This window comes from Rhinatrema bivittatum, chromosome 1, assembly GCF_901001135.1.
Source record: "Rhinatrema bivittatum chromosome 1, aRhiBiv1.1, whole genome shotgun sequence".
Lineage (NCBI taxonomy): Eukaryota > Metazoa > Chordata > Amphibia > Gymnophiona > Rhinatrematidae > Rhinatrema > Rhinatrema bivittatum.
In genome coordinates, this window is record NC_042615.1 from 393389314 (window position 1) to 393402344 (window position 13031).

At 43.9% G+C, this 13031-nt stretch overlaps 1 long non-coding RNA gene across 2 annotated transcripts in view; it reads left to right on the top strand.

Moving 5' to 3' along the window:
- The window catches only part of LOC115091580, a 72393-nt gene that overhangs the window by 41619 nt on the left and 17743 nt on the right, over positions 1-13031 (top strand). For both annotated transcript variants that reach the window (XR_003856774.1, XR_003856776.1), the window contains one exon: positions 8089-8485. This is a non-coding gene — a long non-coding RNA (uncharacterized LOC115091580). The remainder of the gene's footprint in view (positions 1-8088; positions 8486-13031) is intronic.

Genomic DNA, 13031 nt, shown 5'->3' on the forward strand with positions numbered 1-13031 from the left:
TTGCCCAACCGCCCCCCCCCCCCCAAGCCTTGCCGAAAGGCCCTGGTGGTCCAGTGGGGTCCTGGGAGCAATCTTCCCCCCCCCCCTCGGGCCTTCGGCTGCTAGTAATCAAAATGGCGCCAGTGACTCTTTGCCCTTACCACGTGATAGGGGCTACTGGTGCCATTGATCGGCCCCTGCCACATGTTACATCTTAAAAAATGGCACGGGCCATCCATTGCTCTTATCATGTGACAGAGGCAGGCCAATGGCCCTGATAGCCCCTGTCACATGGTAAGGGCAAAGGGCCACCGGTGCCATTTTGATTACTGGCAGTCAATGGCCTAAGAGTGGGAGATCCCTCCCGGGACCCCCGCTGGACCACCAGTGACTTTCTGCAAGTTTTAGGGGAGTCGGGAGGGTGGGGGGGGGGGGTTGTAGTTAATTGAATTTGAAGGGTTGGGGTGGGTTTGGGGTTTTTTTTCAGGGCAGCCAAAAAAAATCAGCCCGAACCGCGGGAAAATGAAATTTCCCACAGCGGGCTGATAACGAAGGCTGAACCGAAAAGTTCGGCCGAATTACATCTCTACTGAGGATAATTCTGCAAAGTTGACCAAATTAGTGCTGAATCACATAGTGGGGCCAATGTAATAAGCCAATCTCAGCTTGCTGCATGTATTTGCGCTTAGTTTTCCTGTGCTGATCCTATGCATGTATGTATGTAATGCTATGTTCTGTGCAGGAAAATGCGTGCAATTGCCCACTTAAAAACTGGTGGCTGGTTTTGTGTAAGTGCATGCAAATAGCTTGTAAAGGAGGCAGTTATTTATTCACGTGCAGTGTATGGTGGCATGCTAACAGGGAGAATGGTTAGTGTGGGGTTTTTTAAATAGGATTTTTAGCGCTTGGGTTGAGGAGGGAAGGGAAAGTGCTGTCTCTGGAGGCCATTTTACTCCTTTGCTGGCATTGGTGTGGGTATGTGTCTATGCAGCGCTGGTGTAATGATAGATTACGTGCATTTTTTCCTAATGCTCTGGTACATTTTGTGGGTCAGCAGAAGAATATTAGAGGCAGATGCCTTACAGCATGGCAGGAGACAAAAGTCAGAGCGGGAACAGGCGGAGAGAAGGCACTTTCTCGCCAAGGAAGAGAGGAGGACCCAAGAAGAGCAGGTGGTCTTGGCTCAAGTGGTTCACAGAATGGTACACAGGCAGCGGACTTTTCACCTGAGGACAATGCTGCTGGGGATTCCGGAGACTGATGTCATCTGTAATTACAGGCTGAGTTCCAGGGCTATTTTCTGTCTCTATGAAGAGATCAAAGAGGACATAGATCCTCTAACAGAGTGTGAATGTGCCATTCCTGGCTTAGTCAAGCTTCTGGGAACCCTGAATTTTCTCACCACAGGTTCATTCCAGAACACAGTGCTCCATGACAGCACCACAGCCAATCAATGTTCTCCACTGAAGATCATGAAGAAACGTGTCAGGTAGTACATAAATTACCCATAGCAGCATACGGAGTGGCAGGAGATGAAGCATGCTTTCTATGACATAGTTGGCATGGTAAATGTAATGGGTGCAATTGATTCCACCCATGTCACTCTCACCTCTCCTCATGGTAGAGAAATGGAATATTGCAACAATCCATTTAAATGTATATCTTAGATTATTGACAACACTGAAAATGTAAACTGTACACATTTAAACATAGACAAATATAATCGAAAGTAAATTTTGTATTTTTGCAATTTTTTTTCATTAAACTTTATAATAAATTTGATTAAAAAAATGAAAAATGGGAAGGGAGAGGAATTCTAGGGAGTAAAGAAGTTACAATTAAAAAGAAAAAATCCCAGGGAGAAGGGTTACCTGAAAACCAGACCAAATAGGAGGATGTTCAGGAATCGGGGAATCCTGGTGGCAATATCCCCACTGCCATGGTCAGGCATCAATTACCTGACCATGGAGGTCCAACATCTTGATCAAACTCCTGTGGTAGACCTGTGTCGCTCTCTGCTCCACTGACATCCGCTATACCACAGCAAACAATTTGTGTCTTGTTAGATGCTCATCATCTTGAGCATGTGTCCGCATGGATGAGCCTCTTGGCTGCTGTGGTGGAGGGGTGGTAGAGGAAGCAGAGGGGATGCAGGCCTTCTGCAGCTAGCAAAGGCTGGCCAATCTGGGTCACAGTATCCCTAACTCCCTGGGCAAACCAGGGAGGAGGCATTATGGGGTTGGGGAAAGGAAGTGTGGCCTGAGGCCCAAGGTGCGGCTCTTGGGTGTGGTAGGCATGGACCACCGCCCCTTCCTCTCTAGGCGGTGGACAGGGTGGGGAGGAACAGGATGCTGCTTTCCAGTGGTGGCTGCTGCTGCTGCTTCTGTGGAATCTGGGGCTGGGTCATCACTGCTGCTTACCTCTCCATTTTCCTCCTCCTCATCTGAGGAGGAGGAGAATGATGTGCAGGTATTTTCTGTAAAGGCAAAGCAGGTGTGTGTGAGTATGATATGCAGGCTGAGAGAGGAGAATAAATAAATTGGCTAATGAGAATCAGGAGATCATAAAAACAAAAGATATGCCATACTGGGTCAGACCAAGGGTCCATCAAGCTGGATATCCTGTCTCCAACAGTGGCCAATCCAAGTCACATGAACCTAGTTAGTACCCAAACATTAAATAGATCCCAAGCTACTAATGCTAGTAATAAGCATTGGCTATTCCTTATTGATTCCAGTTTATGGACTTTTCTTCCAAGAACGTACCCAAACCTTTTTTAAACCCAGCTACACTAACTGCCTTAACCACATCCTTGGCAATGAATTCCAGAGCTTAATTGTGCATTGAACAAAAAAGAATGTTCTCTGATTTGTTTTAAATCTACTACTTGCTAACTTCATGGCGTGCCACCTAGTCCTTTCATTATCTGAAAGAGTGAATAACTGATTCACATTTACCCATTCAAGTCCTGTATCCTCCCCTCAGCCGTCTCTTCTTCAAGAACAGCCCTAACCTCTTTAGCCTTTCCTCATAGGGGAGCTGTTCCATGCCCCTTATCATTTTGGTCGCCTTTCTCTGCACTTTCTCCAGGGCAACTAAATATTTTTCGAGATGTGGCAACCAGAATTGCACACACTATTCAAGGTATGATCTCACTATGGAACAATTCAGAGGCATTATGACATCCACTGTTTTATTTGCCATTCCTTTCCTAATAATTCCTAACATTCTGTTTGCTTTTTTGACCACCACAGCACACTGAGCAGATGAGTTCAATGTATTATCCACTATGATGCTTAGATCCCCTTCCTGAGTGGTAGCTCCTAATATGGAATCTAACATTGTGCAACTACAGCAAGGGTTATTTTTCCCTATATGCATCACTTTTCACATGTCCACATTACATTTCATCTGCCATTTGGATGCCCAATCTTCCAATCTCACAAGGTCCTCCTGAAATTTATCATAATTTGCTTGTGATTTAACTACTCTGAATAATTTTGTATCATCTGCAAATCTGATCACCTCATTTGTCATATTCCTTTCCAGATCATTTATAAATAAATTAAAAAGCACCAGTCCAAGAACAGATCCCCGAGGCACTCCACTGTTCACCTTTACAAACCAGAAAACAGACCATTCAATCCTACTCTCTGTTTCCTATCTTTTAACCAGTTTGCAATTCCTGAAAGGACATTGCTTCCTATCCCATGACGTTTTAGTTTTCTTAGTAGCTTCTCATGAGGGACTTTGTCAAACGCCTTCTGAAAATCCAAATATACCACATCTGTTGGTTCACCTTTATCCACATTTTTATTCACCCCTTCAAAAAAAGTAGCAGATTTGTGAGGCAAAATTTCCCTTGGGTAAATCCATGCTGGCTGTATCCCATTAAATCATGTCTGTCTAAATGTTCTGTGATTCTATTCTTTATACAGTTTCCATTTTTCCCAGCACTGAAGTCAGGCTCACTGGTCTATAATTTCCTGGATCACCTCTGGAGTGCTTTTTAAATATCGGGATTGCATTTGGCCACCTTCCAGTCTTCAGGTACAATAGATGATTTTAATGATAGGTCACTGATTAGTTGTAATAGTTCTGAAACTTCATTTTTTAGTTCATAAAGTATAAATAGAAATGTGAAAACTAAAAAGGAACTAGGGAAACTGCAAGGAGCCAGACTCTGTATGCAGTGGAACAATGGAAAAAAATCACCATTCTTCATAAAACATTAAACAATGAAATCAAGAAATATAAATAATCCATAATAGGAAAACCATACTAATAAAAAGAATAAATATTTCTAAACAGCTGATGAATAGACCATGCAATAATTAAACTCATATACAATTTTTCAAATATTTCCCAAATACCAATAAAATATTTTAAAGCAGTAAACACATCAGATAACATCCAGTAATTGAAACCAATAAGAATTAATAAATCCTCTGCTTTATCTACTTGGCAACTTCTAATTTCCAGTCATCTGAGATTGTTGTGAAATAATGGGGGTGGGAGTGCAGAAGCATTCTCCTCCCTTACATATACTCCCCGACAACCACACTCCCATGTTCTATGACACTTACATGCTCCCTCACGCACACACTCACATACTCCCTCACGGTCTCTGGCACATACTCACTCCCTGACATACATGCACCCACACATATTCCCTCGTGCACACTTGTTGACACACATGCCTGCTCCTGTGCACCCTTGCACATGCTCACACACACACACACACACTCTCCTACTCTCACTTACTCTTTTCCCCTTCCTCCTCTGAATATATTAAAAAAAAATTTTAATTACATTGGTAGGCAGAGGAAATCCAGACAGGAGGGAAGAGAAAGTCAGGAAGGCCCCGAACCAGGGTGGGTTGGGGGTGGGAAGGAAGTTTTTCGTGGTCTCAACATAAGTTGGGTGATGGTCAGCAGCAGAGATCAAGAAGCAGCCTTTCAGCCAGTTGACAGAAATTAGCATGTTATAAAATTGGGCGTCCATGTTTAGTAGAAAGACACTACCATATGGGCACAGCAATAGAATACCATGACCACCAAAAATGTGAGTTAACTTTACTCCACCTTAGGCCAAGGAGTTAACTTGAAAATCCACTTAAATGCATTAAACCAGGAGTACAGAGGTAAGCACTTGAAGTTGGAAGGAGTGTGACCATGCATGCAAGATATTGCTTAAGTCAGGATGCCAAGTGTGAATCTTGCCTACAAGGCCATTTTGCTAAGTAAAATCAAAGGGTAAGCTCTCTAGAACAGGCAACTACAACCATATGAGATACAGAATACCAAACTGCATACTACTCTGCCGTAGGTGCCTTTGCTAGGAGAGCTTACCCATTGATTTAACTTGTCATACTTTGCCCAAATGGTCTTGCATGTAAGATTGTGCCCAAGTCGGGATGCCCAATGCTAACCTTGCATGAAGGTCATGTTGGTCACACCCCTTCCAGCTTCAAGCACTTACCCTCCTTATTCCTGTTTTAATGCACTTTTAAAAACACTTCTCTGCATTAGGGTGGATTTTTCAGTTTAACCCCAGTTTTAGCGTGTTTTGTTCATTTAGCACACTATTTTACCTCCTATTTGATTTGCATCCCATTAGCTTACTGCATCCCATGGGGACCACTGTCTTTTTAATGTAAGCACTAAGTAAAACCCATGCTAAAATGTAACTCTAAATGCAGTGTGGGATTTATTACATTGAACTTTACGGATAGTGGATAATCTTCTTCCACAATTCCACTATCAATTGAATGTGCTTCAGGGCTCTGTCTTGGGCCCTTTTCTCCTTTCTCTACTAATTCCCTTGGTGCTTTGGTCTTCTCCCATGATTTCAATATCATTTTTATGCATTGTAGGAGAAGAGAGATATGATCGAGAAATTTAAATACCTCAAACATACAAATAATACATAAGAGGAAAACAGTTTTCAGTGGAATGGGTGTTGTGCAACAAGAGATTATAATATGAATATGAGCAGAGAGATATAACAGAGCTTCCCAAACCTGTCCTGGGAATCCCACAGCCAATCAGATTTTCAGGATATCCACAATGAATATGCATGAATAAATTTGCAATTATAATCTCCATAACTCATGCATTTTTATTGTGGATATCCTGAAAACCAGAATGGCTGTGGGGTCTCCACGACAGATTTGACAAGCTCTAGGGTAAACATAGAAGTAAAGAAGCATAGACTGGCTAAGAAACAAGAAATGCTTCCCCAAAGTAACATATATCAAAGAATTAAGAGAATGAGCATATAATCAATTTCAATAACATATTTTATCAATAAATTTAAAATATAATTTTATTCAATTATCTATTTCAAATTTTAATACAAATTAACCTTCATATATCTTACATACCCATTTAAATTTAGATAAATTCTTTAACATATATCAAAAGATTTTTTAACCGTCCTTTATCATACAAAAATAAAAAATATTCACATGCATACATGCATACTAGAGTACTCACCCATACATATACACAATCACATTTTAAAAAACCTCAAAACCCCACTCTAAGGCTTAAAAGAGTGCAATTTTCCAATTAGATACACAATTTATAGATACTCTTAATAGAAGAGATTATATTAATTCCATTTTGAGATTCTTCATGCAATCCAACAAATAGCTTTTTCAATCAAATTCCGATCTGATAAAAAATCCTATCTGATAGAAAATCCTGACAAGGGCCCAAGTTTTGCCTCAAAAATGAGACTGCTTCAGGGGAACTGAACTGCAGAAAGAAAAAAAATACAAAAAAATAAATATTTTCAAAAAACATTTAAAAACAATTTTAACAAGTCAAAATAAACAAGTCTAACCAATCACTTACCAATTTTAAGTCTGAAATTTCTAACCAATCACTTACCTGCGCAAAAGTATGTTTTTGATAATTATTTTGCTAAGCCTATCAGTTTTTTGTATAGAGAAGATAATTGAAATTAAAATATTTTTGACGCTATGTAATTTTTTTTTTTTTGTTTATTTTTTAATGTCATGTGGGACACTGACACTTTGAGCAGATGCAAGACTCATATAGAAAGATACCACTTCACTAAGAGATAGATTTTAAAAACACGCGCGCGCGTACTTTTGTTCGCGCACCAGGCGCGAACAAAAGTACGCTGGATTTTATAAGATACGCGCGTATTTTATAAAATCCGGGGTTGGCGTGCACAAGGGGGTGCACATTTGTGCAACTTGCGCGCACCGAACCCAGCGCGCTGCCTGTTCCCTCCGAGGCCGCTCCGAAATCGGAGCGGCCTCGGAGGGAACTTTTTTCCTACCCCCCCCGAACCTTCCCTTCCCTTCCCTTCCCCTACCTAACCCACCCCCCTGGCCCTATATAGACCCCCTCCCCACCTTTATCGGAGAAGTTACTACTGCCTCTGGGCAGTAGTAACTTACGCGAGCCGGCGCGGCAGGCCCCGACACAGCGGCCTGTGTCAGGGCACTCGGCCACGCCCCTGGACCGCCCACACATGCCCCCTAACCGTGCCCCTGGCCACGCCCCCGACCGCCCCTTTTTGCAAGCCCCGGGACTTACGCGCGTCCCGGGTTTTGCGCGCACCGCTGAGCCTATGCCAAAATGAAATTGAAGTGAACAATAGTTTTGATTTTAAATTTCAGACTGGTAACAGCCTTTTAATGAAAGTGTTGGAGACCAGAACAATAGAACAGTACCAAAATTCAAATAATGGAACAAATAAGAGTTGTGGGAAAGTATATGTAAGGACAGATCAAGTAAGCTCTGCAATATTACAGCAGGAAGGGAAAATTAGCAGACTAGATGAAATGCTGTAATCATTCCTTACCATTATATTCTGTTTCTGAAGGGAAATGCAGCCAATGACTTTTGGGCAGGTTCCACACCACTCTAATGGCTAGACTGCTGATGGTAGTAGTGATATTTACCTAAGAAAAAAAAATCCTAGGTGTCTCAAATGAAAGTCTATGGCACCTCAGCTTTGGGTACCTCTCAGTAGCAGAGTTGAAGCGTGTTACAATAATTGAGAATCCCACAAATTAAAGAAAGAGTAGCCAGGCCCGATGAGGGACTGATATATTTATTTTTTCTATAGGAAAGTTGCATCATTTCCATGGCACACCTTGAACATAAGAATATATATCAGCAAAGAAACAGCCAATATTTATCCCAGACTTCCTGAAGAGAATTTAATTATCAATATTGAGTGGATCCGTGATGTGTACACTGTAAGAACCAAGAGAAACACAATTACAAGGAATTCATTCTTCTACTGCTCTCTTCATAGAAGAGCAGTATCAAATAACAGACAAGAAGAAGCAGAAAGTGATGCAGAAAGGAAAAGAAACAGAGGAAAAAGAGAAAAAGAAGAAGAGTGATAAATCTCATAATACAGGGAAAGAGGCATCTAGCAAATTGGGAGAACATTCTAGGGAGGTTGAATATGTTACGAAAAAGAAATGGTATCACTTTCCATTTCGTGTCAAAAAAAGGTAATTGTTTTAATGTCTTATGAACACATTGTAAAGTAGCAATTTATATATAGCATATTTCTCTAGCCATCTATTTATATTCTTATGATAAGAAGTAGGGATGCCGTCACAGGTGCCCAGAGAAAGGCAGTATAATCTACTTCTTGTACACAGTAATTCATGTGAACTTTGCCTTTCAAATGTGTAGCATAAGGAAATTTGGTTTCATGTTTTACAAAAGGGGAAGATAACTTTCCAAGAATTACATATCACATATACACATGTTATAAAATATGCATGTGTTTACCCCACAACATACATGTATTTGTAGGCCAATATGAGATTACATGCAATGCATTGAACTCACATATTCCAATGCATTGAGCCCGTCCCTGGATCCTCCTAGCTCGCCACCAGTCCTGCCCTCTGGATCACCTGACTCTGCCTTCACCTTCCGTCTTCAGGATAGTCTTCTTCGGAAACCCGCTCCTAAGTCCTGCTGGACCCGGCACCCAAGGGTTCAACCTACAGGGAACAAGGGCTGGTATAGGTGAAGGTCCAGTTGGGTCTCCGCTGCCTACATCTACCTCCTGACGACGAGGGCCTATAGGAAGCCTTCTATAGGTAGCGCCAACCTCATCCACTCTCTGCATAACAGTTTGCTGAGGCCATGGACCTGGTGGATCTTTAAGGCTACCAGGCTATTCCAGGTCTAGCGCAGCAGCAGTTTTTGGAAATGTTGGCAGCCTCCTTGCAGTGCATGAATGCCCGCCTTGATTTCTCCACCGCCAAGGGCATGCCCCCAGCCTTGCCAGCACCTGCAGCTCCCTCTCTCCGGTTACCGGATCCTCCTCAGTATGCAGGTAATCCCAAGCAATGCCAGAGATTTTTTAATCAATGTTTCATGCATTTCATGCTACAGCCTGCACAGTTCTCCACATACACCGTGAAGGCCAACTTTATCCTCTCCCTTCTCGACGGCTTGGGCATCCCTCCTATGGGAATGAGGGGATCCACTCCTCCAGGACCTGCAACACTTTGTCCAGGTCTTCAGCAGACCTTCGACGAGCCTGGTTGGACTGGCCGCCACAGGGTTTGATATTCTACATCTCCGCCAAGGAGTGCGGCCACTGTCGGACTACGCCATAGAGTTCCGTACCATGGCTACTGAGCTAAATTGGCGGGAAGACAGCCTGAGGAGTATCTTCTTGGAGGGGCTGTCCCACCGCATCAAAGATGAACTGGTAGCTCAGGACCGCCCTCATTGACCTAGCTGGCTGGATAGATTGTCGCCTCCAGCAGCGCGCCCGGGAGTTACGGGCACTGTGCAGACCCGTCCCTTTGGCGACGTCCTTCTCCAGGCCACTGGTGGGAACCCCTCCGGCATCTGGAACTATACAGCAGGAAGAGCCCATGCAGTTGGGACGAAGCCCTCTGACCCCCGAGGAGAGGCAATGCCGCTGGGCCATGGGTCTATGTCTGTACTGTGAGGGGAAGGGGCATTTCCTGGCCCCAATGTCCGGAGAGGCCGGGAAACCTCCAGGCCTAGAATCAGCCTGGGAGGTGGTTCTAGGCTTCACAAAGCCCGCTCCCCAACTCGTGCTCCTAGTGGCCCTTCTCACGGACCAGTGTGAGTTTCCTACCCTGGCACTCCTAGACTTAGGTGCAGGGGGAAACTTTATTATGAAAAACCTGGTTGACCATCTGGACCTGTCCATAGTGCTGAGAAGCACGCCATTGGTGATCCCCTCTATCTTGGAGGACCCTCTCCCAGGGAGAATCTCCAGGACCACTCTTCCCGTTTGCCTCCGGACTGGCATGCTGCACTTTGAACATAAGAACATGCCATACTGGGTCAGACCACATTCTATTTCCAACAGTGGCCAATCCAGGCCATAAGAGCCTGGCAAGTACCCAAAAACTAAGTCTATTCCATGTTACTGTTGCTAGTAATAGCGGTGGTTATTATCTAAGTCAACTTAATTAATAGCAGGTAATGGACTTTCTCCATCAAGACTTATCCAATCCTTTTTTAACACAGCTATACTAACTGCACTAACCACTCTTTTGGCAACAAATTCCAGAGTTTAATTGTGCGTTGAGTGAAAAAGAACTTTCTCCAATTAGTTTTAAATGTGCCACATGCTAACTTCATGGAGTGCCCCCTAATCAAGCCAATTATTAAGAAAAAGAACCTTGACCCCTTAAATCTTAGCAACTACAGACCAGTCTCCAACTTACCCCTAATAGCCAAACTAATCGAAAAATCAGTTCAAAAACAACTATCTAACCACCTTGAAAATAACAACATACTATATCCAGCACAACATGGATTCCGCAAACACTACAGTACAGAAACATTGCTATTAGCTCTATCAGACAATATCTTAAGAGGATTCAATACAGGAACACACTACATTCTGGTTCTGTTAGATCTCTCTGCAGCATTTGACACTGTAAATCACAGAATACTAATCAATAGACAAAGAAATAGGACTCACTAACAAAACACTAAATAGTTGAGTCATATTTAAACAATAGATGTTTTCAGGTACAAATCAAAAATGCACTTTCAGACAAAGTCAAACTGCTAACTGGCATTAGCAGCTAGAGGCATTATGACATTTTCCGTTTTATTCAACCATTCCCTTTCTAATAATTCCCAACATTCTGTTTGCTTTTTTGACTGCCGCAGTACACTGAACTGACGATTTCAATGTGTTATCCACTACTACCCAAGAAAGAGACTAGATCTCTTTCTTGGGTAGTAGCACCTAATATGGAACCTAACGTTGTGTAACTATAGCATGGGTTATTTTTCCCTATATGCATCACCTTGCACTTGTCCACATTAAATTTCATCTGCCATTTTGATGCCCAGTTTTCCAACCTCACAAGGTCTTCCTGCAATTTATCACAATCTGCTTGTGATAGAGAAGGCTGTCCACCCTGTCGTCCTCAGACTATCATGACTGCAGCAACACTCCCTGTTATCGACTAGGAGATGCTCCAATTGGCTAAATGGGGCTCTCAGTGCCGCCCGTATTGCCTTCTTCCTGTTGGGTGCCCTCCTTTGCTATTTGCTACAGTCTTCCTGGGCTTATCTCCTCAGTTTGCCAGTTACACCGATGTCTTCTCCATGGAGAGCACGGAAATCCTGCTAGAGCACCAGTCATTTGATTGTGCCATCGATCTGGTTCCCGGAACCACCCCTCCTCAGGGAAGGGTGTACCCCCTATCCTTCCCGAAACCAAGCCCATGACCAATTATGTTCAGGAGAATTTGGAGAGGGGGTTTATTCGCCCCTAAACGTCACCGGCAGGGGCCAGCTTCTTCTTTGTGGCCAAGAAAGATGGTTCTCTTCGGCCCTGCATCAACTACAGGGGGCTTAATGCCATAACCAAAAAGGACCAGAACCCTTTGCCCCTCATCCCAGAGTTATTGGACTGCCTTCAGGGAGCCCAAATCTTTACCAAATTGGACCTCCGGGGGGCATACAACCTGATTCGGATTAAACCTTGGGACAAGTGGAAGACCGCTTTCAATACACAGGATAGCCACTACGAATATTTGGTGATGCCGTTCGGGCTATGTAACACCCCGCGGTTTTCCAATCTATGATGAACGAAATCTTTCAGGACCCACTATATACCAGTGTGGTGGTCTACCTCGATGATGTCCTTGTCTTCTCAAGAGACCTCCAGTCTCACTGTCATGATGTTCAACAGGTTCCCCAACACATACATGCCCATAGACTCTACGTGAAACTGGAAAAGTGCATATTCTAAGAAGAGTCTCTTCCCTTCCTGGAAATATTGTCTGTAGTACAGGCTTTAGAATGGATCCGGAGAAGGTGGCCTGCATCTGGGACTGGCCCCACACTTCAGGCTTCCGATCCCTACAACGATTCTTGGGTTTTGCCAATTTCTATAGGCATTTCATCCCCCACTACTCTCAGTTGGTCGCCCCTCTTACGGCACTCACCAAGAAAGGAGCCAGTGCTAGAGAGTGGCCTGCAGAAGCGCTGCACGCCTTCATAAACGTGAAACAAGCCTTCTTCCAGGAAGCCTGCCTCCGCCACCCAGACCCCACGTGCCCCTTCATCTTGGAGGTTGATGCTTCCGCCATCTCAGTCGGGGTAGTTCTGGGCCAGCTCACTGTCAAGGGGACCTTCCATCCCTGCTCCTACTTTTCTTACAAGTTCTTTCTAGTGGAGAGAAATTATGGCATCGGGGATATGGAGCTCCTGGCTATAAAACTGGCTTTAGAGGAGTGGCGACTGTGATAGTATGCTGTGCCCCCTCCAACCACTGTCTATACCGACCATTAGAACTTGGTGGACCTTCGCCACATCCAGCGTTTGAATGCCTGTCAAGCTTGATGGTCCCTGTTTTTTAGCTGCTTCAACTTTGTGGTGAAGTACAGGCCAGCTGCCAAGAATATCAGGGCTGATGTCCTCTCCCGGTCTTTGGCGCACGAAGATAACCCAGACCCCCCCCCCCCCCCCCCCCCGGGCTCCATCATCAATGCAGCACGCATCTTCCTCCAGGGAAAATGGTGGTCCCAA